This window comes from Jaculus jaculus, chromosome 8, assembly GCF_020740685.1.
Source record: "Jaculus jaculus isolate mJacJac1 chromosome 8, mJacJac1.mat.Y.cur, whole genome shotgun sequence".
In the NCBI taxonomy this organism is placed as follows: Eukaryota; Metazoa; Chordata; class Mammalia; order Rodentia; family Dipodidae; genus Jaculus; species Jaculus jaculus.
Genome location: NC_059109.1, coordinates 42,680,330 through 42,707,985, shown reverse-complemented (window position 1 = coordinate 42,707,985; position 27,656 = coordinate 42,680,330).

Here is a 27,656-nt window from a genome sequence, read left to right as displayed (position 1 = left end):
TAGAACTCAGGCCAGTTGCCTCCTCCTTTTAAGTAACAGGACATTACAATCTTTTTCAAATACTTGGCCAATTATGAGTCACCAGCTCACAGAGAATTCTGTTGTTTTCAATAATCCTCTACGTAAGTTGAAGTTGACCTAGAACATAAACTCAGTAACTATATTTATGATATCATGTAACAAAGTGTGGCATTGTTTACATAAAATTTCAGCTCACCACAGGCTTTAGTTAAATCTAACTTTTTTTTCTGCTGCTTTGTAGCGCTGGCACATCAGGTGGGTAGCAGCCCATGGGCTCAGCCCAGGACGCATTGCCCCTGGCACCACCATCTTGGACAAAAGGACTGGGTGTTGTAGCAGCGGCTAGGTGGAGTGGGAGCTCACATAACCTACTACCTTTGGTCCAGCCCTGCCCAGCTCACCCAGGGTCAGGGTCTAGTAGGCACAGAAGCAATGGTGGAGATGCCGGGCTGCCTGCCAGCCTGGGTGGCACATGGTCTTTGGGAGCAGAGAGGGTGCTTCCTGAGTTCAGTCTCCTCACAGGCGAGTATGCCTCAGAGCCAGCTTTGTGAAGGGGAAAGGAGGGAGGGCTCGGGGACCGGGCCACCAGGGAGGGAAGCGGAGGCACAGCACCTATGCGGGCCTAGGCACCACTGTCTCGGAGATATTACCCATGATAGAAAAAGAGTGGAAATGCCAAGACCAGAGGGCAATATTCCCAAGGGCTTAATAGCACCAGGGGGGATTTCCCAAATTTCCAGATGCAAGCCTGTCTGCAAGTTGAAGAGACCGGCGATCTGTCCTACAGGCTTTTAAGAGGTCGATGCATTACCGGTTTTTGTGTTCAAGAGAAATAGATAGAGGGTTTTTTGCCAATGCCCAAATGGGCTGTTGGGGTCCAACCAGAGGGCTAGAGGCCTTTAGTCAATGCTGAGGAGTAGCCTTGGCCAAAAGACATCAGTTGCCTGTTCATCGTGTTTGGTCCTTCACAATGGCACGAACCAAAAGTAAAGCAGGAAAAACTGAAACCTGCCAGCCTTCAGAATGTGGAGGCATGGGCCACAGGGGGCCAATGTCTCCCTGGACGATGATTGTCCCTCTAGGGGAGCACTCACTTACCCTCAGTGGGTCCCTGTTTGGGTGCCAGGTGTGGGTTCCCTGGTTCCTCAGGGGGCCATTGCGCACTGGCTCCCTGGAGGTGTCCAGGCAACTGTGGAGCAGGGTCTTGAGTGGCCGTGAGTGCGGTGGGAAGAAACAACCAGGGGACAGCTTCAGAGAACAGCTCATTTATTTGTCAGAGGACTGAATTTTTATCTGCAGTGAGAGAAAGAGTGGGAAGAGGGTCCTAAGGGGATTGGTGGATTCAAAGGTTGCTTGCCAATGCCTACTTGGCATATGGGGACATTCATTCCAGTGCGGATGGAGAGTCCGGTGATCTATGTAGTGGTGGGAAGAAGTATAGGTACAGGTTTCAGGGGGATGGGCTATGCGAAGGCTGCTGGCTGATACCATATAAGGAGTTTTCTAGGCAACTGGCCAAGGGTCACAGGGCTATGAGTGAAGCCTCAGTTTTATCAGGACTCCTGCCAGTCTCAGAGCCCAAGATTGCTAAGGGCCCAGGCTCATTGAATCCCCCGAGAGGGGGGAGGAGCCTTACTCCTGCCAGTCCCAGGATCTGAGATTTGTCCAGGGTTCAGGCTTCTGCAACCTCTCTGTATCCTGACGCCCTAGTCATGTCTGATAGCTTAGGGATGCTTTAACCCAGGGCCCTGTCTATGTCTGACATTACCCCTATGGCAAAGTCAGCTCTTTAGAAAAGTCTGTGGATAGCTGGGCGGGTTGGCACAGGCCTGTAATCCCAGCTACTTAGGAGGCTGAGGCAGGAGTATTGCAAGTTCTGTCACTCTACCTGGTCTACAGAGTTCAAGGCCCTCCTGGGAAACTTAGTGAGACCTTGTCATGAAATAAAAAGTTAAAAGAAGTCTGACGATAACAGGTAAGTGGTATAGTGCTTGCTTATCACGTACAGAGCCCTAAATTCAATCCCAAGTATTGAAAATAGAAAGGAAGGAAAAGAAGGAGGAAAAAACAGAGGGAGAGATAAAGAAAGATCTATGACCAATCCATATATCTTTGGTAAAACCAGGGACTACTATTGCATGACTTTTTCTGGGGAGGCATAAAGAAATACATACAAACTCCAGATAAGTCACCAAAGACCAACAAAAACAATGGTTCCACTCAAGCTCAGTTTGGTGAACCAATGAGTTTTTTTGGGCTTAATTATAGGACTGGGGGTTACCCCAAAATAAGTACATCACCAAAATGCCTCATGCCTTAATAGGCGATCACCTCATGGGAGATACATCAGGGTATCCTGCCTTCCTTTAACCCTCCACCTCCTATATACTCTAGCACCTCCAAGACCACTGCGGCGGGGTGGGGTTTCAGAGACCTGTGACCTTAACCTTCCATCTTCTACTAAGAAGTGTTAATAACCATTACCACCATCATAAACATTGCTATAAATGTATTGTTCTGCTTATGACTATGGAGGCCAAAGTTATCTTTGCTCCATGATGGCAACGGGATGGTCATGTTAGACTCAGAGGAAAAAGCTCTACGGCAACAGGTAGCAATTGGAGAGCTCACCATAGACTCACAGTATAGGTGATACTGCCCCATGGTGGTGGTAATAAAACTCATCATACAAAGCAAACTCTCCTCTCCCTCCATTTTTTTTTTCCCCAGAGGAAATGAAGACTTGGAAGAATTGAATGACCCTTCTCAAAGTGGCAGTCCTACTAAGGGTCAAAGGTTTGGGGCACTACGCTAAAGTACCTCCTGGAATTCACTTCCAGAAAGAGAAAACCACACACGCCTTTAATCCCAGAACTCGGGAGGCAGAGGTAGGGAGGATCACTATGAATTTGAGACCACCCTGAGACTACATAGTGAATTCCAAGTAAGCCTGAGCTAGAGTGAGACCCTACCTCGAAAAATCAAAAAGAGAGAGAGAGAGAACCAAAAGGTAGAAAATTTCTGGGACTGCCGGGTGTGGTGGCACATGCCTTTAATCCCGGCATTCAGGAGGCTGAGGTAGGAGGATCGCTGTAAGTTCAGGGACAGCATGAGCCTACCTCTTGAATTCCAGGTCAGCCTTGGTTAGAGTGAGACCTACCTCAAAAAAGGAAAAAGAAAATTTCCAGGACTACCAAGGCCAGAGGGAGGAATGCTCGAAGTGTTATGATCCAAGTGCTGCCCACTTGTCCAAATTTGCTTCATGGACAGTCTCACTGGCGTTGGACTGTGTTCTCAAGGGCAGTAGACTCAGCATGCACTAGCCGATTGCACAGTTCTTTCATTACCCTCAGCTCAAACGCATTTGTCATGATTAGATCCAGCCGAGTTCCCATGATAAGGTTGCTATTTTTCTCTTTCAATAAAAATAAGAGAAATTACATCTTCCCTGAGATTTCCATGGTAAAGGAATCCATCAAATTATGCATTTGATGACTCTTTATTGTGCAACAAACTATGTGCTAGGCATTGTCCAACATTCTGGAAACCCTGAGGGGGATTAAAACAAAAATTTTGCCCTTCAATGGGCATAGTGGCTCACACCTTTAATCCCAGCACTTGGAAGACAGACATAGGAGGATTACCACGAGTTCAAGGCCACTCAGTGACTACACAGTGAATCCCCAGTCAGCCTCAGTGAGAGAGAGAGACCCTACCTCAAAAAGAAAATTGTCATGGCCAGGCATGGTGGTGCACACCTTTAATCCCAGCACTAAGGAGGCAGAGGTAGGAGGATCACCATGAGTTCAAGGACACCCTGAGACTACATTGTTAATTCCAGGTCAGCCTGGACCAGAGTGAGACCCTACCTTGAAAAACAAAAACAAAAACAAAATTGTCCTCAAGGAGTGGAAAGATAGTCAATAAACAAAATAAATAGCTAAAATAGTGTTCTACACTCTTGGGAGAGCTGAATTTTCTATAACTATGGTGATAAATTTCCACTCAAACTGGTTTGAGATCTATTTAATCTATCAATGACAGCTCTATAATCTCAGTATCAAATACATCAAGAGCTAGTTTTAAATGTGATGAATTGATGAATGCCAACTTGTTTCAATAGACACAACTCTGAAAGCCAGCCAATCAGAGACAGCCTCATGGCATGGAAATCAAACTGTCCCTGATGGGCTCACTTCTGTAATGATACTTCGAAGTCTGACATCGACCCACTCCTGCCTCAAAAACCATCCTAATCCAAAGTACTTTCCCAACAATTCTATAAGATATCTGTAATTTGCTTTGCTGAGAGAGTTTTCCTGACCAGAATTCTGCTTCTTGACATAAACAAGCTTAAGAAGATTCTCAGATTTGGAGAGGTGGTCTCTGCCTTGAGTGAATCTGGAGGTCCCAGTGAGAATGTCTTGAAGACCTTCAGTTGGTTAGCAGTCGTTGGGTCTCCCACATATCAGGTGCTTCCCCTGGGCTTTGTGTCCTGCTCCTTCCTCTGTGGATGCCCCTGGCACAGTTCATAACAGTGCCTTTGAGGGACTCATTGTGTTTCCTGGAGATTTGTAACTATTTCTTTCTTTTTTATGGAATTTAGACATCAGTGTCAGTATAATTAGAACTGGTCTTTGAAGATGCATCATTTGTTGAATTTTTTGCCATTATTTTTCTCCTAAAAAAATCTCAATGTATGCATTTTTATTTTACTTTGGATGGTCTTATATCTGTTGGATGCATAGAAGTTTCTCTAGAGACAATCTGGAAGTACAAACTTCAACCCAAGCCCACCCAGTGTATTGCCTGTCAGAGGTTCAGGAGACCAGCAATAAATTCAGGCAAAAGTGATAGATCAGGACTGGAGAGATGGCTTAGTGGTTGTGCACTTGCCTGTGAAGCCTAAGGACCCTGGTTCAAGGCTGGATTCCCTAGGACTCACGTTATCCAGATGCACAAGGGGTGCATGTGTCTGGAGTTCATTTGCAGTGGCTGGAGGCCCTGGCACACTCATTCTCTCCCCCTCCCTCTTTCTCTATCTGTTGTTCTCAAATAAATAAACAAAAATAAACAAAAAATTTAAAGTGATAGATCAAATTTATCCCAGGACACCTTCAGATTTGTCTTATCTATACAAAGAGGTCTTCACTTTGCTTGATCTACTCTAAGAAGGATCAGAACTGGTTTCTTGGAAGTCTCCCTCCTTGGTTTATAGATGGACAGCCCTCTCTTGTGACTTTATGCCATTTCCTCTCTGTGCCTGCATGTGTCCTGATAAAGCCACAGGCATAGAAAATTAGACCTCACCTTAATATACTCATCTTAACCCCACTTTCTCTGCAATGAATCCATTTCCGAATAGAATCACATTCTGGGATTAGAAGTTTAGCACCCACTTATGGGAACAGAATGCATCTCATAACTGGTCATTTATGAGGGAATTTTGACATGTAAATGATAAGAATTAAAGACGTTTGATTCTATCTCTAGACAATTATGAGAAAAAGATTATATTCAAAATTCAGTACTGGGCTGGAGAGATGGCTTAGCGGTTAAGCGCTTGCCTGTGAAGCCTAAGGACCCCAGTTCAAGGCTTGGTTCCCCAGGTCCCACGTTAGCCAGATGCACAAGGGGGCGCACGCATCTGGAGTTCATTTGCAGAGGCTGGAAGCCCTGACGCGCCCATTCTCTCTCTCCCTCTATCTGTCTTTCTGTCTGTGTCTGTCACTCTCAAATAAAAAAAATTTTAAAAGGGCTGGAGAGATGGCTTAGTGGTTAAGCACTTGCCTGTGAAGCCTAAGGACCCTGGTTCGAGGCCCGGTTCCCCAGGTCCCACGTTAGCCAGATGCACAAGGGGGCGCACGCGTCTGGAGTTCGTTTGCAGAGGCTGGAAGCCCTGGCGCGCCCATTCTCTCTCTCTCCCTCTATCTGTCTTTCTCTCTGTGTCTGTCGCTCTTAAATAAATAAATAAATAAAATTTTAAAAAAAAATTAAAAAAAATTAGAAAAGTTACCAAAATAAGGCCATTGCAGATGGCTTTTCCTTAGAGGCTGTGGTGTGCTGTAAATGTTTCCCATCTGCCCTCTGGAGGGTTGAGGGTGAGGGTGAGCTGAGAACTGTAGCCGTTAGCAAGTTCTGTGGTGGAAATCCTCCCAGCATGGCCAATTGCAAGGTAATGACATCACATACCTGAATGTAGCATCGGACAGAGAGATTCTCAAGAGCCAGGGAAAGCCAGTTGGAGCACACCACTGCTCAGGGCAATTGTGTAAAATTTTGCAAGTGCAAACCACCCAAAAGGAACCATCGCACACTCCAAAAAGCTTTCAGGCACCGTCTGACCGGAACCTTCAGCTAGTCAAGGAAAACAGCCTCTCTCTGTTAATGTCCTCTGCCCTGAGAAAGAAAACAAGAAAAAAACAAGTTGGCAGGGAACCATTGCCAACTTAGAACATTTCCAATATGCAGCCTTATACAGAATTAAACAAGCTAGAAGCAGAACTAAAACAGCTGCTTTCCTGGATTAAACAACTGGCCTGGCTGCTCTGCTTGGAACCCACGGTGGTTTCACAGACCACATGCGCATATGCCAAGTAGAAGGACCCTTAGAACTAATGTCCTGTGGTTGTGTAGACACTGAGCAAATATCCAAAATATGCCCCGGATGCCCCTCAGACAAACATTAGCACCCAACACCACTTTCTCCAGATACTTTCTTTCCCCAAAATTTCACAATAGTAGCCTATTATTTTACCTGCTCATGTACCGCTATCTCTGGAGTTAGGACCCATGTCTCATTTAGTCCAAGTGAGGCTGTCCCTGGCTCCCAGAGCTTTCCCACTAGCCTTGCAGGTGGCTCAGCAGTGGCTGGTCAGGCGCCCTATCTGCAATGGTTCAATAGTAGCCAAGTGTTCCTACCTTGACCAATCCAAGTCCTCCTTGATGTGTAGGGTGGCGTGTGTTCAGTGGAGTGTGGAGCTGGTTGAGCGAGAGAATAGGGTCTGTTGGCTTTCCTCAACAATGCTATGGCCACTGCTCCTACTTCTTCCTGGTCCCCCTCTCCCTCCCTGGGGCTGCTGATTGCTCATGGTGACTGCTGCCTTCCTAGCTCATGGCCTTCCTAGCTCATTCCTCCCCCCCTCAGCTCTTGCCTTTGCTCTGTGCGAAGTTCTACTTCTATTTACCTGACCCCTTGATGTCAGGGAGCATGCTTGTTTTGTGAACTGCTATGTATCTATCCAGTGCCTCAAACACTTTTCAATAAAAGAATGAGCTTTGTCTTTCTCCAAGATTACCATTAAAATATGCCAAGAAATGGGATCTGATGGGGCTGAGCATCCATCAGCTCTGGATCTGATGAGGCATCCCAGTATATAGCAAGACCTCATGCGTATAAGGAATTCCCTACTCACTGCTGAAGTCCGTACAGAAATGGAAATATAGCTTTTAGGCCTGGCCTGTTCAGCCTAAACAAGCTATGAGAGAAAGAGTCTGACATAGCTTCCAGCAATCTGTGTCTCCTGGTATTCATGCCCTTACATGCACCCTTCCCCTTAGATATAAGCTGGTCTATTCTGGCTCCAAACCAATATAATATGGCAGAAGAGATGGGATATCACTTGTGTGATAGAAAAGACTGGCTTCTCTCTTGCTGGTATTCTTGCTTGTTTTCTTTGTCTGTTTGCCTGATGGCCAGTGCCATCTGATAAGCAGCTGTGGGCAATCACTAGCCAATAGCTGGGAACTGAATCTGGGTTTTACTCACCATGGCTTTGGAAATGTACCATTCCCACCAGAGCCTTCACATGAGACCACAGCTTCAGCTAACACCTTGATCTCAGCCTTTGAGAGACCCTGAGGCAGAGGACCCAGCTAAGCTGGGACCAGATTCCTAATGTATGTTGATTGGGAGATAACAAATATTCCATTTTAAGCCACTAAGTTTTGAGATAACTTGTTATGCAGCCCTAGAAAACTAAGCATTAGCAACACATAGAGCTTATCACTTCATTTCTCCCATCAGTTTATAAATTGATGCTTCTTTAACAATTTATGTTAGTCCTACTAGACTGGGCATTCAGGGTATCAGAGCCAGCACTACCTTCAGACTGTATATTTCAAGGGCCAGAGGCAGTGAGATGTCTGTGGAAGACCTCTAGATTTGAGACTACTTCCAAGGAGGAGATGGCAGCCCAGAAACTTGCAGGTCAGCTAGCCTGGTGTATGTAGCAGTGAACAACAAAGAGACTGTTTCAACAAGGTAAGAGGTGAGGATTGGCACCCTAGATTGTCCTCTGACCTCCACATGCATGCTGTAGCATGCATATCATGATGAGAGAAAGAGAGAAAATAATAATAAAAAAGAGGCAGGCATGGTGGAGAATGCCTATAATCCTAGCACTCAAGAGGCAGAGATAGAAGGATCGCTGTGAGTTTGATGCCAGCCGGGAACTGCTTCAAAAAAGCAAAAAAAAATAAATAACTCATGTAGGGGTTGAGTTCTCCTCCATCACTCTTAAGTAATAGTTTGTATATTGGACTAAAATGGCTACTGAGACCTCATGTTGGAGTCTCTGAAGCAAATATGAGCTGCATATGAGCTAGAAGCTATCTGCTGCTCTCCCTAATACATCCGAGGTTCCTGACCTTGAATGAGTGGCCCCTGTCCAGATAGCACAGGAGTCGTGATGAAGAGAAGAGCCAATGTACCCAGGTGCACCTGCAGAATATGCCGTGCGGTTTGGTACAGGAAAGTCCCAGGACAATTTCTAAGCATCTCTTGGGCAGCTATGAAAGCAAAGCAATCCAGTTTGAACCACAGTCCTCCTTCAGGCTATAGGAAGCTTTGCGTGGAGGAAAGAATAGGGACTATGAAGGTGGCTCAGTGATTAAAGGCTCACTGCAAAGCCTGCCACAGTCGGTTCAATTCCCAAGCTACTCCTGTGGGACTATGATGTCCCCCCTATAGACTCATGTGTTATAAAATTGAGCTTACAGTTTCTGCCCCTAGCAGGCAGACTCCTACTGTGACGGGGGGCGGGGGAGGTAACACTGGGGGGGATAACTGGATTCCAGCCTAAGGTATACAGAGTGACTCTGCCTGGGTTCCTGTGGCTTGTTGCTTGCTTTTGGTGGTGTGCTGCTGGTGGTAATGTCACTCTCTCTGCTTGGATTTATAAATGGGAGTCAACTTGGTCTGCCATTGATGGAACTTCTCCTTGGACCTGTAAGCCTGAAATAAACCCCATCTGTTGCGTAAACTGTGTCTGTCTGGAAGTTCGTCCTAGCAACATGAGGCTCACTATGACAGAAATTGGTACCAGGAGTGGGGTTGTTGCTGCATAATTAATCTGACCATGTGGATTTTGGTCGTTCGGAACTTCTGTGCCAGAGGAATTGGATCAAACTTAAATAATAACTTGGTACTTTCAAATTAAGATTCTTCCAGAGTGGTAAACCATGTTTTTTGGACTATTCTGGTGGGAGTTTGAAAATATGGTACAGAGAGAATTGTATTTGGAGGCTGTGCTTATGAACTTTCAAAGGGGAAAGGAAAACTGCAGGTAATTTTATTGGGACTGAGCTACTGGCATAAGGGCTGGTTTCATTCTGCTGCCCATGCACAAAGAGTTTGATCAAGGTTCACTTTGTAATGGACTGATGGTCTTGACTAAAGACATGGAACTGAGAGACATAAGGGTGGCTGTGAGAGCAAAGCAATCCAGTTTGAACCACAGTCCTTCAGGCCATGGGGAAGCTTTGTGTGGGACAAAGAACAGGGGCTATGAAGGTAGCTCAATGATTAAAGGCTCTTGCTTGAAAAGCCTACCATTCTAAGTTCAATTCCCAAGTCACCTTAAGCTACCCTTCTAAGACTGACACAAAAAGTAGCATAAGGGTCTGGTATTCGTTTGCAGTGGCAAGAGGCCATGACACAGCCATACACACATACATACCTGTGCGGGGGGGGGGATGACACTGTCTGAGAAGCATGGGGTTGAAACCAGCTCCATCCAACCACATGCAATACAGCTCTAGGTAAATCACATGTTGCCTACTTTTGAGCCACAGTGTCCCCACCTATACATGTGGCCATAATTTATTTGCTCTATACTTACCTTGTAGGACTCAACTGATCAGGTGACACTCTTGTCTCAAGCGCAAAATTTAGGGGAATGGTAGAAAGCTCAGTAGCCAACATAATTAACACCCCAATGCAATATTTTTATTTTATTCGTGTGTGTATACATACCAAGCATGCACATGTGCCGGGCACACAAGTGGGGGTCAGAGATCAACTTTGGGCATAGGTCCTTGCCTTCCACCTAGCTTGAGGAATAATCTTTCGCATTGTTGATCACCAGTGTGTTTTCCAGGCTAGCTGCCTGCAAGCTTCCAGGAACTTCTTGTCTGTGCCCCTCTACTTTTTTTGTAGGTACAATGGGATTACAGATGCCATCCACAGCACTTGGCTTTTACATGAGTAATGGGGATGGAAACTTGGGTACTCATGCTTTCATGAAAAGTACTTTATCCAAAAAGAGCCAATTCCTCAGCCCCTAGTGCAATATTTTTTAAAAAATCAAATACAAAGAACGCATGGTAAGTAAAATATCACAAAAGCAGTGTCTGGTCAATAAGTGGCTATAAATATCAGCAGCCTTTGTTTAGGTGTTTCCAGGAGGCTGAGAAGCAGCTTGAAGAGCCCTTTTATGGCCAGGCTTGGCTTCAAGTACACCACACTGGTTTGTACTGGTTAGTGTGGCCATTAGCTATATAGGTAAGGAGAGTGACCCAGATAGGATCCTGTCTTCTCTACAGTTTACCTCTATCACCTTGGATACATTATTTAACGACGCTAACCTTCAGTCTCCTTTTGTGTAAATTAGGAATAATAAACTATTTCCACCAAAGGGCTTGGTAACACAGAACACGGGACCTCCAGCAAGCCCTCAGTCACTGTGGTTTCCATGGCCCATTTATCAGGCTTCAGGATAGTGTGAAAATTTTTCCTTCACTGGGCAGAGAATAAAACAGGCTGGCATTCTGTGGCTGCCTGCTCACTGTCTTTGTGAGCCCTCATGATAAGCTGCATCTGGCCAACTCTCTTGTTAATCAAATATGCAGCTGGCCTGGAGCTGCCGCCTATACTGCTGTGCCTGCTGCCATCTGGATATGAGAGGGCGTGCAGAAAAGGGATCAGTGTCGAAGCAGGAACAGCTGGGGCACAGGGCTGGGAGAGTCTGGGGTCCAGGCTGTGTGCTGCACATGCATCTGAGATGCGTAGTTTTTGGCAAGTGTGCTACAGGCCTGTGCAAGGAGCCGGGAGGACTGGCTGGGGGGACACGGCAGCTGCACGATGGCAGAATGCAGGATTCTCAAACTCTGGCATGTCTGGGAATCACCTGACCTCATCTAAAAAGTGACTTCCAGGGCTGGAGAGATGGCTTAGTGGTTAAGGTGCTTGCCTGTGAAGCCTAAGGACCCAGGTTCGATTCCCCAGTGCCCACGTAAACCAGATGCACCAGATGGCACATGCATCTGGAGTTCATTTGCAATGGCTAGAGGCCCTGACACACTCTTGCTCTCTCTATATATATATCTATTTGCCTCTTTCTCAAATAAGTAAGTAAATAAAATATTTTTTTTAAGTGTGCTCCAGCCTGGAGAAATGGCTCCAAGGTTAAGGCACTTGCCTACAAAGCCTATTGACCTAGGTTTGATTCCCCAGCACCCGCACAAAGCCAGTTGTACAAAGTGGTGCATGCATTTGGAGTTCATTTGCAGCAGCTGGAGGCCCTGATGGCTCTCTCTCTCTCTCTCTCTCTTCCTTCCTCTCTCTCCTTGCAAATAAATTTAAAACTTTTTTTTAAAGTGAGTCCTGAGACTGGAGAGATTGCTCAGTGGGCAAAGCACTTATTGTGCAAGCATAAGGACTTGAGTTTGAACCCCAGCACTCATAAAAAGTCATAAATGGCCAACACATACCTGTTAACCCAGCACTGAGGAGGCAGAGACAGACAGATGCCCGGGAGCTTGCTGGCTAGCTACTTTAGCCCAATCAGTGAGCTCCAGGTTCAGTAAGAAACTTTGTCTCCAAAAGAAGGTTGAAAATGGGCTGAAGAGATGGCTTAGTGGTTAAGGTGCTTGCCTGTGAAGTCTAAGGAGTCATGTTTGACTCTCCAGGTCCCACGTGAGCCAGACGCACAGTGATGCAACTGCACAAGGTCACACATGCATACAAGGGGGCACACACATCTGAAATTTGATTGCACTGGATAGAGGCCCTGGCATACCTATTCTCACATGCACACACACATAAAAAGGCATAAAAAAGGTTGGACTTGCCTCAAAAAACATGAGGTGGAAAATGACTGAGAATGACACTTAATATTGACCTCTGGCCTCCACACACATGCACACATACATGCACACACACATGTGCATACAAATGAGAGTTCTACTTTAACAGGTCTAGGGTAGGAGCTGGGACTCTACACAATAAACATCTTACAATGAGAACTGTCAGGAATGTGTTTTTATAAATAACAGAGAAGGGATGAGTAGGGAGATCTCTCTGTGTATTTATGCCTACACCCAATATTTACTTATAATTTCAAGGTGTTTTACAGACCCCTGGCAATTTATCCTTCTTATGCTCCAGGTTAAGTAGATGATAATAGCTTTCAATTTTGTGACATTTCTTTCTTTTTCTTCCTCTCTTTCTCTCTCTTCCTCTACCCCCCTCCCCGCCCTTTTTTCATAGAATTCACAATGTCTAAAATAGTTAACAAGGGCTAGAGAAGTGGCTCAGCAGTTAAGATGCTTGCTTGCAAAACCCGGGTTTGATTTCCCTAGGACCCATATAAAGCCAGATGCACAAAGTGACACATGCATCTGGAATTCCTTTGCAGTGGCTAAGGGCCCTGGAGTGTCCATTCTTTCTAGCACTGGGATTAAAGGCATGCACCACCATGCCTGGAAAAGCACCCATTCACATTCTCTTTCTCTATTTATCTACCTGTATACATATATTCTCCTTACCCTAGCTGATAGCTATCATTTTTGAGCTTCTTCTTGGTTGTATGACTGGCAGGTGATCCATGTTTTAAATTGATTCAAAGACATGTCATCATTCTTCCTACTTTGCAGACAAAGTAACCGAGGTTCAGAAAACTTGCAGAGGGAATGTTAGAACCAGGATTGTGTCCAAACCTGTGAGACACATCACTAGCCATTTTTTTTTCTTCCTTGGAGTGATTGTATCACTAAGCCTACACACCAGAATGCACTTAGCAAAGATTAAGTGATCAACCCCATAGATGGCAAATCAAAGGCTGTTCTTGGCCTCAGATAACTTACATCTAGCTGAGGAGTCAAAATGAACATATAGGGCTGGGCTGTGGCTCTGGGCTCAATGTGACACACCTCAATCAATCAATCAATGTATCATAAACCTTTCTAATCCAAGTAATGGATGTGGCAGAACACTGCTGTGGCCCCCTGGTATTCATTTGTTTGTCACATTTCCCAGCTTCCCTTGTAGTTCTATGAAGATCATGGGACTGGATCTGACTAGTGATGCAGGTGGCCATGACAGCAATTGCCTGTAGGCTTGTGGTCATGCCATATGCTTGCTCTTTCCCTTGCCTTGTAACCACAGTGGTGGCAGCCATGGGCTCCAGATGATGCACTTCAAGACGGAGGGAGACAGCCCTCTGGGAGTCCTGAAACACTCCAGTGTTGGAGCAGCTGAAGGACCCATGCTAAACCCACTGACTCAAAATACCTAGGGGAGGGCTGGAGAGATGGCTTAGCGGTTAAGCGCTTGCCTGTGAAGCCTAAGGACCCCGGTTCGAGGCTCGGTTCCCCAGGTCCCACGTTAGCCAGATGCACAAGGGGGCGCACGTGTCTGGAGTTCGTTTGCAGAGGCTGGAAGCCCTGGCGCGCCCATTCTCTCTCTCTCCCTCTATCTGTCTTTCTCTCTGTGTCTGTTGCTCTTAAATAAATAAATAAATAAATAAAATTAAAAAAAATACCTAGGGGAGGGTCCAGAGAGGTGAAACCTTCAATAAGGTGAGAACTAGCCAAGTTTGAGGATCCCCACCCTGTGAGCTGCTGAATCCCCTATAAAATCTCCCATAGAAGATACATTTGTCACCATTCAGTGGGCTGGCTCTTGGTAGAACTTTCTGGGAGAGAATTCTGTCTACTTCTTTCTAGCTGTACTTAACTTTGGCAATTTTAGAATCTATTTTATCACCAGGACCACTAAAACAAAACAAATCTACTGGGCTGGAAAGATGGCTTAGCAGTTAAGGCACTTGTCTGTAAAGCTTAATGACCCAAGTTCAATTCCCCAAACCCACATACATGCACAAAGTAGCGCATGCATCTAGAGTTTGATTACAGTAGCCAGAAGCCCTGGTGCACCCGTTCTCTTTCTCTCTCCCCCCACCTCTTTCTCTCCTCCCGGCACCGTGGTGCACACTTTAATCCCAGCACTAGAATAGCCAAGGTAGTAGGAAGATAGCCATGAGTTCAAGGCCAGCCTGAGACTACATAGTGAATTCCAGGTCAGTCTGGCTACAGGCTACAGTGAGATCCTACCTCAAACCACCAAAAAAAAAAAAAAAAAAACTACTCTTCTGAGTTGTTCTGATAACTAAATAAGTTAATGTATTAATTACTTATTGCTTCTTGGAAAATGCCAAAAACTTAGTGGCACAAAACATATACGTCTTGTAGTTGCCATGGTTCAGGAATGCAGGTGTGGGGGGGGGGGCGTCTCCTGAGTAGTGCTGACTCAGCTCCTCTCCTTCAACAAGCAAATCATGTCAGAAGCATGATATGTGATGCACGGATGCTGGATGTTGGCAGCTGCTGTGTCATCTGAAGGCTCGCATGGAGCTGGGGGATTCACTTCCGAGTTGTCTCACTCACGTGGCTGTTGGTGAGAACCTCATTTCCTTCCACACGGCCCTCACCACAGGGGCCTGCACGGGTGACCTCACTGCACAGTGACTGGCTCCCCTCAGAGACCGTGATGCAAGAGAAAAAAAGAAAATGTAGGCATTTGTAGTTAGTTCCACGTAGCATGTCCAGGCCCGCGGATCAGCCCAAACTGTTCACAAGAGGAGATTTGATCTCCCGGATCGTGGAGATAACACACCTGCGAAGCTAGATAGCATAAACAATCTAAGTTAATATCTGAACTACTTCAAATCACGCCTGATACGCATTAGAACAGCAAGCATGAGCTATTCATACTACCGGTGGAATGGTCAGAAATCTGTACAAATGCCCGTCCCTTCCCCGGTTTTTCCTTCACTCATTCCCCACAGCCTTCTAAACATGGCACCCTCGTTCTACCCGGCTGTGGGCTACTTACATGACTCCCAGAAGGTGGGGGATCCCACCTGGTACCTCTGTGTCCCAGCTATTGCTTTTACCTTCTCATTGCTAGGACAAGCCACCTGACCAAAATCAGGGAGCGGTGGCTTGGTTTCAGCTTACATCTCCAGAGGAAGCTTCATCGTGTCGGAGGAAGGGTAGCAGAGGCTGGACATCACATCTTGCCACAGCATCTTGCAGACAGACAGCAGCGTGCCTCCAGCAGGGCTCTGCCTCCCAAATTGCCACCGGCAGGGGGACAAAGTAGACAAAACACGTGAGGCAATGGGGTACACCTCATTCAAGCCACCACGTATGCTATCAGAGACACAGAGAAGTGCTCGGATCTTGCATTTCACAAAGCGTCTCACTTGCATCGTCTTGTCTGCGAGACATGAGCTTGGGTGGTTAAGACCTCAAACTCCGGAACAAGATTGTCTGGGAGCAACTTCTAGTTCTCCTCGGTGCCCATGTGACCCTGGACAAGTTACCTAACTTCTGGACCTGTTTTCTTCTCTGTTATAAATAGGAATAATAGCTCTTATTTCTCAGGGCTGTTGTGTGAATGAAATACTCTGCCTGTGAAAGGTTCAGATCAGTGTCTGGTTTGTAGCAAATACTCAGAAATATGAGTTATTATTATTTCTCCTCCTCCTCTTCCTCCTCTTCACATTAGCCAGAGATGGGATCAAGGATAACAAAATGAAGAAATGCATGGCCAGCTCAGACGCCCCCACAACTGACCCTTCAACACTAGCCTGGGAAGGCTGGTGTTCAAACAGCTTTCTGGCGCTTACTCTTGGCCTACCCCAGGGTTTAAGAGTGCTGGACATCGGGGAAGGGTTGGCGAATGTATCCATGAATGCTGTGAGCCACCAGGTGAGGAGTAGACACTGTCAGGACATTGCTTTCAGTTGACTTGTTTGTCACTGGGACCTCTGGTAGCACTCTTCCCCTTTGTTCTTTGCCTGGTCTCCCTTTCCTAATTTCCTCTGTTTGTTTCAGGTAAACTTGGGGTGGCAAGGGAGGAGGTTCCAGAGCCCAGGGGTCTGTCCCTATGGATAGAAGCAGATGGAGTGAGGCGGGGCAGCAGCAGGTAGAGGAAATCAAAGGGCTCGGCATCAAAGGAGAGGCATCGTCAGTGCATGGGTTCTCTGTCCTTGGAGGCTGATCTACGCTCTCATTTGCAAATCTTAGTTAAATTAAAAAACAAAAACAAAAATAGAAACAAAAGGCTGCTGGATGTCTTGCCCAAGAAGGGTATCGGATGGACAAATTCAGAGGTGAGACAAGACAAAGCTCCCTGGGGAACCCCAAAGAGAAGGAGATTGCAAGTTCTAGAAGGCGGGGGCCCCACCAGAAAAAATGACTTGCAAGGTCTATGCCCTCCTGGAGCCTTCTAGTGGGGGACTAAGGAGTGTGCAAGAAGAAGATCTCGTGGTTAAGAACAACAGGCAGCTCTGTGTGGTGGAGCAAAGCAAGCCAAGGGGCGAGGTTCACCTAGCAGGGAACACAGTAAGCCCTATGGCAGGGTTTAAGTGTGCAAGCGAGGCCATCTGATGGTTTAAAGCGAGCGCTTGGCTACAAGACAGAGAATGGATTTCAGTGGACAACAGAAGTAGGGATGGGGCTAGAGAGATGGTTTAGTGGTTAAGGCATTTGCCTGTGAAGCCTAAGGACCCATGTTGGACTCTCCAGATCCCAGGTAAGCAAGAGGCACAAAGGTGAGGCAAGCGCAAGGTTGCACATGCCCACTAGGTGGTGCAAGGGTGCCAATTCTCTCTCTTAAAAAAAAAAAAAGTCTTAATAAAGAAGTGGGGATGCTTGCAGGAGGACTTTAGGAGTCTAGGTGAGAGGTACTTGGTCCCAGATGGAAGGCGGGCCTGCAGGTACTGGACTTGCTGGAGTTCCTTTATGACTATAGAGGAGAAAACCTCTCTCTATGACTGCTGAGTAGCAACCACAAAGGACCTGGCCTGAGGTTGCCATGAAGTGGGGCTCTGAGGAGTAAAGATGGATCCCAGCCAGGCATGTACTTTCCCCCAAAAGAAGCATCCCCACCACAAACCTTTCTTTCTCCTTCATCCTGGGGCTCAGGCAATGGGAGGATTGGGACAGTGACCCTGAGACTGTGCAGTTGATGACTAGTCTTCTTTGTGACAAGGATACAAAATCATTAGTGCAGAGCTTAGAAAGTAAGATGTGTTTGGGAGATTTCAAACAAGAGAAGTGCTAAGGTGGAGGCCAGGACATGTTTACCCTGGGCTCCAAGTTCTGAGTCATGGTGCACTCTGAAGGACTGGGCAGGGGGTCATCCCTGCTTCTTTGGTTCTTGGTTTGGTCCATCCATGCATTTACAGCAACGTTCAGAGGAGAAGCAACGGGGCAAGGCCCAAAGGAGAGAAAGGACACTTACAAAGGCTCCCTTAAAACCCCAGCCCCTCCCCTGTGGACAGAGACCATCCCACAGGCCAGTCCCTGTTTCCTGTCCCTTCTCACATCCTCCCAGCCCCAGCCTTTCCTGACTGCCTGCGACATCGTCAATCTAGGAGATGACTTTAATATTCGGCAGCTTTTTTGTCTCTCCCTCCTCTACTCCCAATTGTTCTTGCAAGGTCACCAGCCACCTCACACCAGTCTCGGTTCTGCGTGGCAGGCTCTCAGCAGGAGGGCAGCTGGTGCTCACAGCTTCCAATCACCATACACTCTGGGGGCATCTTCTTTGTCATTTTGGCATTTTTATCTTCCAAGGATAATTTCTTTCCTCACACCATGACTTCTCGTGCCTTCATTTGTCTGTTAACTTAGGGCCAGCACCAACTGGGTGACTCCCCCCCACTGGGGATTTAACATCTCCAAGGCGTGATCTACCTCCTGACCTGAGAAATGTTGTGAGGATTAAGGACCTAATTATATGTCTGTGGGATGCTTTGTGGGGTGACTTCTGTCGCTGGGGTTGAAACGGAGACACACTGTCCTCTCAGGTTGGTCTCAGTGGATGATCAGTACGACACACAGGCCCCTGGGGCTTGGAAAAACTGCCAGTGCAAAATGCCCAGACACCCTCAGCATCCCTGGCATACAGAGGGCACACTGCTGTGTGGGGCAGTTCCCAGCTTGGTGCTGTCCCCCTGGGACTCAGGGAATGGCTTTCTATCTAGAGACTCACATGCCTTCTTCAGGCTGGCATCCAGCGCTGGGCATGGGAGGATCAGAGCAAGAGCCAGTGAGGAGGCACCGATTCTGCCAGACGCGTTTGTCAGTGGGAGAGCAGAGCAGAGGCTGAGCCAGCGGGATGCTTTCCCCAGCAGCTCAGTGCTTGTGAGGCATTCTCTGGGGAGGGAAGGAGATGAAGCAGAGACCTCCGCTCCCACCCAGAAAGACTGCCAGGGAGAGGGGCCGCACCCCCAGTGGCTTTTCTGGGATCTTGCTGGCCCTCAGCAGAGATAGGAATGGCACCAGGTTTCCCGTCTCCATGACGCAGGCTGTTGTTGCTTGACTCTTACTGAAGGATTGCTGAGAGCTGCGCTGAGCCCTGGGAGGCAGCCTGACCTACAGAAGTGGTACAGTCCCCGGCCCAAAGCATCTGTTCTCTGTGAGGATCTTGGTACAGGTTCTCCCAAGTTAGAACGCACCATTCAGACCCTCCTAGCCACGAGCTTCTGTTCTGACCCCTTTGTCCAGAGTTCAATCCCTTGGGTTAGCACAGAATGGCAGCACTGCCTAGGATTGTAAATAATGCCTTCCCAGTGTCCCTTCTGGCCACTCCATGGCCAGTCCTCTTGCCTGCACCATGGCGCCTGTGCCAATTTGGGTCTTCCCCTCCACCCCCATTCATGCATGTCCCACAGACCTGGAAGGTGAGCTCAGGGGAAGTCAGGAAGAATCTCTAAAGGGGTCCCATGGAGTTTGGACCATGGGGAGCCACTGCTTGACTGAAGTGACACAGTGGATCTTCCACTCTCATTGCCTTCAGTCAACAACTGTTCCTTGAGCACATTTGCTGCGCCAGGCCTGTTCTGGGCTCTGGGGATGTAGTGACAAAAGCCAAATGTCTTGGCCACATGGCACTTTGATGAGAAGACATACAGTGAACATAGTAAGGAGGTAAGAAGACATGCAAGCTCGCTGAATTGATGCAATCTTATCTGGGAGTGGGGAAAATAAATAGCATGATAATACCAAGAAAGCAAGAAGGCACCCCCTTCCGAGACAGCCGCTTGGGAGTCTCTCTGAGGAAGTGGCTTTCTAGATGGAAAATGAAAATGAGGCACTCTTTTGAAGAGCTGGGAGAGAGTTCCAGGTGCAGGGCTGGAGGGCAGTCAGCACAGAGGCCTTGTGGAGGACAAGGAAAGGTGTTGGAAGGGCGTTGGAGGACCTCAGAACTTGTAGGGAGGTTGGTGGGACAGAAACAATGGAAAACAACAAAAGAGTTTGGAAGGAAGAGGCTGGCAGCTATAGGGTAAGAAATGATGGTGGGGCTGAAGAGATGGCTCAGTGGTTAAAGGCACTGCATGCAAAGCCTGACAGCCTGGGTTCTATTCCCCAGAACCCACGTAAGTCCAGATGCACGTGGTGGCACATGCACCTGGAGTTCATTTGCAGTGGCAAGAGGCCCTGATGCGCCCATTCCCTCCCTTCCTCCCTCCCTTCCTCTCTCTCTGTTTGCAAAGAAACAAATAATCTTTAATTTAAAAAGAAATGACAGTGCTGAGGGCAATGTTGAGTACAGCTGAAGAGGAATAGACATGTTTGAGGTCACACCAGCAAGATGTGCTCGTGGGTTAAATGGATTGAGGGTGGAGCAGTGTTGGGAGAGGAAAGTAGCGTGGATATGTCCCTGAGTGAGATAAAGAAGGACTGGATGGTGGGACCAGGGCTGAAGAGTAGACAGTGGAGTGTGAGCCAGAGACAGAGACACTGCTCCCTGTGGCTGCCTGAACTTGCCTTGGCCACGGAAAAGACTTTCAGGACAAGCTGGTGTGATGGTGCAATTCAGGTGTCCCCAGTAAACTTCGGTGTCCTGAATGCTAGGTTCCCAGCTGATGAAGATTTGGGAATTAACACCTCCTAGAGGCCGCGTATTGTTGGGGGTGGGTTTATGGGTGTTACAGCCAGTGTCCCCTTGTCACTGTTTGGCACACTCTCCTGTTGCTATTGGCCACCTTATGTTGGCTTTTAAGGGGTGATGTCCACCCTCTGCTCATGTCATCGTTTTTCCCTGACATTGTGGAGCTTCCCCTCGAATCTGTATGCCAAAATAAACCTTTTTCCACCACAAGCTGTTCTTCGTCGTGTGATTTCTGCCAGCAATGTGAACCTGACTGCAACAGCTGGTATGAAGCCTAGTTGGAGTTTATTGAGGAGATGTTTTAGCATAGACTTAAGTATGGGGACAACAGAAAGAAGGGTGTTCAGGGAAAGAATAAGAAGTGTGGGCGTGGGCTTCTCAAGGAAGAGTCCAGCTCAAGTGCCCGAGCAGTAGTCCTGTATATGATTTAGGTGAGTCTCAAGTTAACCTCAAAAGGTTACTATGAAACTGTTCTCTTTCTTCTACCCAGTTTTTTTTTTTAAATTATTTATTTATTTGAGAGCGACAGACACAGAGAGAAAGACAGATAGAGGGAGAGAGAGAGAATGGGCGCGCCAGGGCTTCCAGCCTCTGCAAATGAACTCCAGACGCGTGCGCCCCCTTGTGCATCTGGCTAACGTGGGATCTGGGGAACTGAGCCTCGAACCGGGGTCCTTCGGCTTCACAGGCAAGCGCTCAACCACTAAGCCATCTCTCCAGCCCTTCTACCCAGTTTTTAATAAATAAAATTATGAGGTGGATCCAGAGGTACCTTGCGTAGGCTTAACACCTGATAACATCACATAGTAAGATAAACCACAGGTCACAGGGGCTGCAAAAGGGAGATAAGACATGTCTTTCATTTTAAATGGAGTTTCATGTGGAAGTTCTATAAAATTGCAGGTTCCCATCCAGAGAAAGAGTAAGGACATATTTGAAGGTCATACATACTTAGGCCTAAAGCATGCTTCACCACTATTTTAACATTCTTATTTGAAATATATCTATGTTCTCTATGTAGGTAATCTTTACACCAAATGTTAATTGTGCTGGAATTCATGATCTGAAAAGAGGTTTTAACCAGACTCTGGGGTGAGGATTCCTTTTCGTCCCCTTAAATTTTCCCTGCTTTTCTATCCTGCCTCAGGCTGACTCTCTGAAGAGTGCTGAAAAGGCTGGATTTGAGGAGGACAAGCACAGAACAGCGAGCCTGCTTACAGGCTGGTCCAGATTTCCAGATGAAACTGGAGAGTGACCTAGGGTTATGGCAGGAAACTGATGTCCTTTGTAAGCAAGCAAAGAGAAGGGCCTGGGGGGTGGGGGGGGGACCTGAGGATGTAGCTCAATGGTAGAGCATTGCCTAGCATGTGCAAGGCCCGTGGTTCCACTCCCAGCACGAGAGAGAGAGAGAGAGAGAGAGAGAGAGAGAGAGAGAGAGAGAGAGAGAGGGAGGGAGAGAGGGAGGGAGAGAAAGGAACAGAGGACGCCAGATTTCTGACTGGGATGGCTGAGCAGGTAACCAGAGGTCCCTTCTGGAGAGCTTTGAAGTTAAATCACCACATGGAGGAGAGTGGGAATGAGGTGAGTGGGGTAGAGACCAGCCTGAGCTTCAGAATGTGGTGTTTGTCTTCCACAAGCAGCTGTTTGATGTGGTGAGGAAGCTCTAGGCACCATCTGTGCCAGGGAAAATGCCATCCTGGGAAAGAGATGGCCAGGCAGCCGCACCCCCTCCATGGCTGACCCAGAACTCTGCAGCCAGGGTGACCTTCCTGGCAGGCTTACGATGCAGAGAGGTGGGCGCAGCAGATTCTGGGATTTCTACCCACCCCATGCCATCATGATGCCTCACTGGACCCAGGCTACAAAGCCGAGTGGATCTCTGTTCTCATTGGTGCCAATGTTCTCTGGCCCCTTCCAGACTGAGTTTGGCAAAAGGCGATGAACGCCAAAAGTGGCCAGTTAGCTAGCCCTTAGCTCTCTCAGGACACCCGTTCATTCGTCTGCGCACGCACACATGCTCCCACGCACTCAATGAATACTGGCCCACTGACTAAGCAGAGCATCAGGAACTGGTGGCACTGTCCTAGGAGCCAGGGACACAGTGCTGAGCAAAACCTAGCTCTGTCCTCAAGGAAAGGCACATCAAGGACAAGGCAATACCAGTCACCATGCCCTCTCCTTCCCTTCTTCTTGCCTACTTCCGTTCTTCATACCCAGACCCGTCTGGAACCATCAACCAGGAACCTTGGGCTTTACACTGCTGATTCAACATTAAGCCCGTTTCTTTATTTCAAGAGCCTAAAACGCGGGTGGAAATCAGGTTTTAAAGGAAACTGAATATCGTTTTTTCTGAGTTTGGCCCTTATTCTGCGGGCATTAAGAAGCCATCTAAGAATTTTAGACAGGGGAATGACATTACACTCCATTTGGAAGACATGTGCAGCAGTGAGGAGATGGCCAGAGGCAGAGACATCCAGGTGAGGGATGGCATGGACTCCTTTCTCCCCCGCCTTACCCATCACACCAGGCGCCCCTCTCGGCAGGACCCATATGTAGGCTTCTGCATGTGGAGTTTGCCCAGAGGAGGCAGCTGGAGCTTAATCAACATTGATGGGCGTTTTCCATGTCTCAGATACCTTCATGCATAATTAATCCTCTCCAAGCTGCGTTGTCAGGAAAAATGAAGCTTAACCTCTTTTATACAGATAAAGAAAAATGATACATACTTCCAAGCAAACCTGAATGTGAATCCTACCTCCGCCAGGTGCCGAAAATATAGAAAGTTCCACTGGTGGGCTGGAGAGAGGGCTTGACAGTTAAGGTACTTGCCTGAGAAGCCTAAGAATGCATGTTGGAATCTCCAGGTCCCACATAAGCCGGACGCACAGTGACAAAAGTGCACAATGTTGCACGGGCACACACATCTGGAGTACAATTGCAGTGGCTTGAGGCAGGCCAATTCTCATTCTTTCTCTCTCATAAAAATAAAAAAGAAAATCAAGAAAGTTCCACTGTTAGTCAAGTTCTGGCACTAAGAAAACCTTATTTGGAGGAACTCTATCTGATGGGCCCTAATAGCGAGATCCTGGCACCCACCAGCCTATGGAGAAGCTGCATGGGGTAATGGCGCTACCTCAGGAAACCAGGCCGGGGCCGGGGGCAGTATACAAGACATAAGCCTGGGTATGAGGACTTCCTTCACAAGTAGTTTCTTTTTTTCCAGGGTTCCTGGAGAGGTCTGCTTCTAAGTGACCTTCCCCCAGTCTTTCCTGGTCTTTATTTCGTATATGAAGCTACGATAAGGAGAACAACTGCGCCATCTGCTGGGTGTATCGGGCAAGGTCCAGCTGCCCCAAGCGAGAAGCAGGCAGACGCAATCTTCGCAGTTTTGAGTTTCAGTCTTAACGATTTTGAGTCAGCAAAAAACGTGATTGCTCCTTGGCATCTTTTACAGAAGTAACCCCAGGGACAACTCCAGGTCGGATGGTGTCAGTCCCAAAGGCCACCGAGAGTTAAAGCAGGGTGAAGGGAAGGCATTCCTGGTAGAGCAAAGGCCTGGTGGTCTGGGCTACATCTCTACTCAAGACCAGGCACATTCCTCTTTTCTTAACTCCTCCAGTAGACGTAGAGAACACAGCACCTCTCTCCACTGGTCCCTTGGAAATGCTGGTCCCAGCATTCCACTAGTGGCGAGACCTTGGGTATCAGCATCTCCCCTTTGCTATAACATGGGTGCTTAGGAGGCTGTGCTATGAACAGACATCCCTATGCTTACAGGCTGGAAGTCAATGAAGGCCACAAAGTTTGGTGGTGAAACGGGAGAATGGTCCTCATTGGTGAAGTGGAGATCAGGTGACATAGATTTAGGGAGAACAATGTAAATCAATGTCAGTTCTCTCGAGCTGCCATTCAGAGACCTCTCATAGAAGAAACTCCAGGTCAAACCCTATGCGCGTTTGTGGGAGAAAGTGGGTCACACCTGGATAATGATTGGTCAGTCTGCTGTGTGCCAGGCACTGTGGTAGCTACAAGATAATGTGACATGGTCTCGATCCTGAAGCATACACATCTCTACCTCCAACCTCCACAGTGCCTTGCTGTCCTCCTCTTCCTCCTGGAAAGCAGCCGCCGTGTGTGTTTACCTATGGAGCTGTAGCCAGCCAAGTAGTGCTGATGGCAGCGACTGCCAACTGCCTCTCCCAGCCATTCTCTTTGTTTTTGTAACAAACCCCATCCACTCTCTAATCCTCTCCTTTCATCCCCAAGCATTAGCTAGACACATGACTGTCCAGCCAGAGACCATTTCCCAGCCTACCTTTTAGCTAAGTCGAGGCTCCGATCGTGCCGCAGCGAAAGAAGAGTGAAAAGAATGTGGCCTCTTCCGGGCTTGAACCCAGCAGTGAGCCGGCTTTGCTCAAGGCAAAGAGGGTGACAGACAGCTGGTGTATCGGGTACCTTCCCATTGCTGGGTCAAAGCAGCAGACAAAAATCAGTTTAACGGGAGGAGGGGTTTATTTTGGGTGACAGTTCCAATCCACTGTCCACGGTGGCGGGGAAAGCACAGCAGCAGGAGTGTGAGGCAGCCGGTCACACTCAGCACAGTGAGAAAGCAGGGTGCTCAGCCAGCGCCCTCCTTTCCTTACAGCCCAGGACCCCGCCCACACAGGAGATGGGCCTCGATCCCTGCTGTGCCCAGACAGGAACCTAATGCAGGATAATCCCTCACAGGGATTCAAACCATCACCCCTGATGACTGGGGAAGCTGATGGAAGGAACATGCAGGCATGGGTTCGTGAGCATGACCACTCTGTCCCTGCAAGGCTCTGTCAGATCTGGCTTCTACAGTAACATCTAAATGCTCTAATCCATGGAAACTGGGCTTTTGTAAAGCAACCAAACCAATACGTAACTAATGGCACGTCTCCCTCCCCGTAGCTTCATAAGTAGGAGCTGGATCAGAGTTCAGGACCGAGATCCTGAAAGTTCCTAACAATTCCCCCAGTGCCCTGTGGCATCTCTCAATCTATGTCAGTCTGCTTGGGGCAGAACCATCCTTCACTGTGTGGTTTGTTCAGCATTGGCACCACTAGCCAAACAAGATGCACCCTTTTGCCAGAGGACCTACGTGGATTACTGTAACCCTCTGAGACGCATTCCATGAGTAGTTTCAGATGAGGCCCAAGAACCAGGCAGGGCCTTGCTCCAGTGTTTAGGGCTAATAGAATCTCCCTCTTGGAGACTAGGGTCCTCTGGCACTGGCCAGGGTTTTTTTCTTTCTTTCTTTCTTAATACTGTCAAAGGAAATCCAAGCACAGCAAGGTGAGCATCAAAGCAAGCAGGAAGTTGGATAGAGGTCAACATCAAATAAGAGACTGTTCCGGAGCTGTGACTATTTGGAAGTCAGCAGTTACAGGGTCAGCATAGTTTTTATAAATGTTCAACTACTTGAAAACCTTCAAAAAATGCCACGTAGCCAGCAGCTTCTAGATTAAAGCATGGGAAGGAATAGCTAAAGAAAATGTCTTACTTGTGATAACATCTCAGCTCTCCTACCACACCTGACTTGCTTCCTGGAAGTCTGTGAACACCAGGCACAGAGCTTGACTAGTGATGACTGGCAGGGTGCCCTGGTATGTGCACAGACCCCCAAAATCACCATAAACAGTGGGCAGTAAGGCAGGACTGATATGGGAGAGCCAGCAGTCACCAAGTTCAGGGAAAATTTAGGCGGTATATACAGAATCATGTTTCCTTCTTCCCAAACTGAGTCCCGAATGGAGAAGGTAGTAATCTTTTTTTTTTAATTTTTTTAAATTTATTTATTTGAGAGCAACAGACACAGAGAGAAAGACAGATAGAGGGAGAGAGAGAATGGACGCGCCAGGGCTTCCAGCCTCTGCAAACGAACTCCAGACACATGCGCCCCCTTGTGCATCTGGCTAACATGGGACCTGGGGAACAGAGCCTCGAACCGGGGTCCTTAGGCTTCACAGGCAAGCACTTAATCGCTAAGCCATCTCTCCAGCCCACCTTTTTTTTTTTTTTTTTTTTTTTGTTAAAGAACATTTTATTTGCAAACAGAGAGAGACAGAGAGAATGAATGGGCATGCCAGGGCCTCTAGCTGCTGCAAACAAATTCCAGATGCATGCACCACTTTGTGTACCTGGCCTTAATGTGGGCCCTGGGAAATTGAACCTGGTCATTAAGCTTTCCAGTCAAGTGCCTCAACCACTGAGCCAGCTCTCCAGCCCAGAAAGTGATAGTTTAAAGGATAGAAAGGCCTAGATTTGAGTTCTGACTCTGCTCAGGACCTCCCAGAGCTGCTGTCTCCTCAGTGGAACGCACAAGCAGGAATTGTGCCCCACGGATCTCAGGTGGTGGTGATGAGGAGGGAAGGAATTTGGGGAAATGGTTCCTGTGCCAAACAGGTGATACAGTTTGTCACGAGAAAAGCTCTGTGATGGAGCGCTTGCTCGGGCTCACTTTTTGTTGTTTTTGGTGTGTATTGGACACATGTGTGTTAGAGGGCAGGTGGCACATGTACGTGGTGGTCACATGACCACCTTGGATGTGAGTCCTTGTTTGAGGCAGGACTGCCAGGCTGCCTGGCCAGCAAGCTTCCAAGGGAGTTTTCCACCTCAGCTTCCCATCTCACCACAGGCGAGCTGGGATTACACAACCCTGCTACAAGGGCTTTATCCAGTGATTCACCTCCCCAGGCCTCACATTTCTCTATCTGTAAGCACAAACCATCCTACCAATCAAAAGAGAAATCCTTCAGTCCACATGACAAGACAGAGTAATGGTGAGACCATCAAAATGACTATCACCACAAAGCCTCATTTCTCTTTCTTTCTCCGTGTTTCTTTCTTCTTCCAAGTGAGGTGTGGCCATGTGACTTGTCACACTCCTGGCAGCTGTAATCATTAAGTGCAGTTTGCCACATTCCTTCACCTTGCCGCGGTGAATGTGGACGCCTGTGCTGAGGTGGAGCTTCAATCACCCTTGGCTCTTTTGTGGCTATGGGAGCAAAAGTACCCACTTTCTATTCCCAACCTTTATGAGCCATACAGCCTCATAAAGAAACACAGTTGTGTTAAAAACCAGTGCAAGTTTGGGATTGTGTTACTGTGGCATATCTGTGTACTGAGTGTATGAAGCTAGGTG